A 5,000-nucleotide genomic window follows, 5' to 3' on the forward strand; every position below is an offset into this window, starting at 1 on the left:
GAATTTCAATATTATAATCATTATTATAATAGTGCTATTTGTGGACATTTACCTTTTGTCTTAGTGTTATGCACTTCTCCCGTCGTAGAGTAGTTTGGTAAGCCATTATAACTAAATGCAAATCATAATAATACTGTAGGACACGATTTTCTTTCCACAACGATCCCGCTGTCATCACTTTCTCCTTCACTTTGCACATGGGAATTTGGGTATGCATGTACGGCAGATGAAGAGCTACTTGAAAAACATGATCTTCTTTGCAAGGATACCTTAGCCCAGATTGATCAATGTAAAGAAACCTTTCGTTTTCTTTTTTTTCTTTTTTGGCAGTTAAAGCTACCCAGTCAGAGGAAGAAACATTCAGTATACTCTGCAGCCAGTGTGGAAGCCCCCTCATCAATCAATGCTTTTTCTCCATTGCGTACTTCTTTTTGAAATAGGCTTTATAGCAGATCCACACACTCCGTCCAAGACATCTTGTCATCCATTGTCCATCATGGTCGTAAAAGAAATAGTAATCTCTCCCAATCCAACCTTCTCCTGTACAGATCTGATCAGAAGATATGCATAAAACTCTGTTGATGCTTCTTTCATAAGACCTCTGGCTTTCATTTCTCGTTTTGTTCACACAGGGTACAAGGAATCTAACATCAGATCAAATTCAATTGGGGTAATTGTGTCCATAAGGCCCACTTCTTTTCTTGTATCACTGCCAAAAATGTCAAGAAGAAACTCTTTTCTCTCCAACTCCCCCAATGTGCTAGTCCTTCAATTTACGAGTGACATCATCCTCCACATGTTTTTTGCAAGATAACCCTTGTTGCCAAAGGAAAAAATTAGTTGAGCCTTTCCTAAGAGCGTAGTCCTTATCAGATCGTATGAGAAAAATATTGGACAGCTCTTTTGTCAATGGACACCAATGATGATGCTAAGTAACCATACGACTCTTTCTTTCGCCTCATATGAAGCATGCATGGACCAAGAAAGGTTGGATGACTTCCATACTTCACATCAACAACTAGAGGATGCCTGTGGGTCGTTGCAGTGACATAGTAATCACCTATATTTACTGCAGTGTCCACATAAAACAAAGAAGGAGCTTGGGTTTCACTGGCACAGAATCTTATGACATCTTTTACCAGCTGCTCAGTTGCCAAAACATATGTGGGTTCAATCGCCTGATGTATGGAGTCTTCTCTGCCTTTGACCTTTGGACAAGATCGTATAATTCATCTCTGGAGCTATGAGGTTTAGAATTGAACTTAACATTCTCTACCTGCTTTCGCCCTTTCTCCAAGAGATTCAAAAGCCATCATTCCACCCGCTTCTTCAAGCACCTTTGGTCATTGCTTTTGTCTTGACCTTCTGTAGAGTGCTAGCCTTCGATCTGATGAATGCTTTATCCCCAGATTTTGCTTTGTCATGAGCGTTGTTACTCGTGGAGTGCAGTTCGTCTTAAAACAAGAAGTGCACTATGATGTACCACCCTCTCCAATCCTGGTCGCTCCATAACTAGTAACTTTGGCGCTTGAAATCCCAATGACTGATGAGTCCAATATTTTTTTCTGAGTTGGACTGTAGTGCCAGAAGACCTGACTAGGCGCAAGTTTCAAAGCTAACCTTATCAGAAGTATCAAGAAGTATTACAGAGACTTGGTTATCAAATGATATCCCAGATGATGCGGTTACATTGAGCGGCTATAATTTGTTTCGGAAAGACCATGGATCGTGCGGCGGTGGAATCGCTGTTTATGTTAGTTCTTCTATTTGGGCAAAGAGGCTTGAAAATCAAGAATTGAGGGAGGCAATAACAGAGTCGCTATGTGTTGAATTTAGGCCTTCCAGACTCCCGTGCTTTTTGGTGCAGTGTATCATCCTCAAGCCTGCGTGATCACATCATCATCATCATCATCATTTATTAAATTAATTTTATAAAAACAGAATTTATAATCTTATACAACCCGCAAATAGCAAAGCTAATCGGGGCGGATTGTATAATTTACAATAAAATTACATCAGTGTTTAATAAATAAATAAATAATAATAATAATAATAATAATAGAAATAGATATACACATATATTCACAGATAGCTAGAATTTACATAGAAGAGCAAGAACTATAATAATACACATAACATAAGAAATGAATAATAAGAGCTACTAGAGCTTAATTAATGATAATTAGTAATTTTTAACATTAACGTAGAGACATCAACATAATCATCCTCATTACCAAGTACCGCAAGCAAAAATTGATGAAGTTTATTTTTGAAGGGTTTTTCCTAAGTTTACGCAGTTCAGGCTTCAGGCAATTCCACAGCTTAGCTCCGAAAATGGAAAACGAATTAAGTTGAAGTCTTAGTCTTGATTTATTAACGTATAAATTACCAGCATCAGAAAATCTAGTGTTATATATATGAACGTCAGATGAACAAGTAAAAAGATCACAGATATTCTGAGGCGCAGAATTGGTAGATATGTCGTGCATAAGGGAACATACTGTTTCAAAATAAAGCATGTTGAGTGGTAAGACATCAGCAGAGACAAACAAAGGAATAGCATGAGATCTGTTACCAGTAAAGAACATTAGCCGAAGAGCTCGTTTTTGTAAGATAAAGACCTTCCTTAAGTAGATCTGGGCAGCCTGGCCCCAGGCAGCAATTCCGTAGTATGTATATGGGAAGATCAGAGAACGGTAAATTTGGATTAAAGTATTCAGAGGGACAGAGTGCCTTAATCGCGATATAATTCCTACAACCCTGCTGACTTTAGAAGCAATGTAGTCAATATGATATTTCCAAGTTAAGTTTTTATCGATGAGAACGCCCAGGAACTTTACATAATCTTTGCATTCCAGAAACGTATCACAATTTGAGGCATTGTTGTATATCCTTATATTAATCTGATAATTAAGCTTCTTTTGTGATGGTCTAAAGATGACAAAATTTGACTTTTTTGCATTTATGGTCAGCTTGTTAGCATTCAACCAGTCACAGACTTTCTGCAACTCGATGTTGATTACATTTTCTAAGGACTTCAAATCCTTGTCAGCAAACAGCAGGTTTGTATCATCAGCAAATAAATAAAAAGAAAGCTTCTTAGAAGAATTATAAATATCATTAATATATATCAAGAAAAGTAGAGGGCCTAGAACAGAGCCTTGTGGGACCCCTGTTAACACATTTCTTTTAGATGATATTTGTTTATCAATTTGAGTAGTTTGGGCACGGCCATTTAAATAGGATGAAAACCATTCGTTTACTGGCCCCCTTATACCGTAATGATATAGCTTGCTCAGAAGAATTGAGTGATCCACAGTATCAAAAGCCTTTTTGAAGTCGAGGAAAACACCGCAAGTAAACAATTTGTTATCCATATTGCTTTGTATCGAATTCACAATATCCAAAATTGCATGCTGAGTTGACATATTCTCACGAAAACCATACTGGCCATTGTACAGAAGTCCACTTAATTCGACATAAGGTTTTAATCTATTATACATAACTTTCTCAAAGAGCCGATTGAAGAGCGAAAGAAGAGAAATGGGACGGTAGTTACTTGGGTCCGTTTCATCGCCACCATTGAAGATGGGAACAACTTTTGCGTGCTTTAATTTAGATGGATATTGTCCTGTTAAAACGGAATTATTCATTATATATGCCAATGGTCGAGAGAGTACACTACTGGAAGATTTCAATACGCGAACAGGACAAGAGTATAAGCCATGTGATTTGTTAGTAGGGAGAAGCAGAATTTCAGTTTCGAATTCCATGGGAGTGACTGGCGCGAAGAAGAATGAACTAGATGAATTACCAGCAGGGAGATAATCACCGAAATGATGATTAGCAGGAGGAACAGATGCCGCAAGTGTTTGACCCACGGAAGAAAAGAATTCATTGAGCACATTAGGGCTCGCAACAATAGGCTTACATCTTCTTTTATTTCGGCCGATGAGATGATTAATCCCGATCCAAGTTTTTCTAACATTTGTCATATGATTATTGAAATATGAATGATAGTACGACTTCTTACTGCAGCGAACAAGTGTAAGTAATTTATTGCGATAGTGTTTATATTTTTCATAATTTCCAGATGCAAATAGAGAATTTTTTACCTGTATTGACTTACGTATCCCCCTAGTGATCCAAGAGGTTGTGGATTCCTGTCTCCTCCATCATCCCGATTGTCTGGTTTGCGTCGCAGGAGATTTCAACCCCACATCTACTTATTTCTCTGCGTCCTTTCTCAAGCAAAGTTGTGGCCTTGTGCAAATCGTGTGTGTAAAAACGCGCGATACTGGAACCCTGGACTGGTGTCTTAGCAATAAACCCAAGTGTTTGTCTACTCCAGTTCAGCTACCAAAACTTGGGCTTATCTTTCATGTACTAGACTCTGAATAATTAACGTCCATAAAACAAAAGAACAAAGCTAACATAACAATACCTAATCAACAAGGCCTAATCAGAATAACAATGGTTCTCTTGCCTTCCGCCATTTTGGTCCGGTATATGAAAGTCTACCCAAAACTTGGGTCTGGCAATCATTATTGCTTTCTAGTAGAGAACAATCATCCATGCACAAAGCCAACCAGGGCAACAGTTACTAAACAGGATACAAGAGCCAGCTGTATTCGATCATTTGGTCAGTGGATAACGTCCTACTCTTGGGACGAATTATATAATTTAACATCTTGTAAATAGAAATTCGAGTGCTTTTACAGCAAAATAATTGATCCCATTAACATATTCCTTTCTATGCACGCCACTGATAAGCCCTGGATACTCCAATTCCAGAAAAAACCGGAAGTTGCATGCAAGTGAGGCTTAATAGCCCTCGCTGGAAAGTTGAATTTGAAACAACATGTCGGACGATCAAATCGATCTTGCTCCCGAAGATATTCCTGGAGCTAGCTTCCGTGAAGATGAGCTACCAAAATTGACCGTTAATGAACTGAAATATTGGTTAAAATGTCGTCTGTTTAATCAAAGTGGTAACAAAA

This window comes from Montipora capricornis, chromosome 7, assembly GCF_036669925.1.
Source record: "Montipora capricornis isolate CH-2021 chromosome 7, ASM3666992v2, whole genome shotgun sequence".
Taxonomy (NCBI): Eukaryota; Metazoa; Cnidaria; class Anthozoa; order Scleractinia; family Acroporidae; genus Montipora; species Montipora capricornis.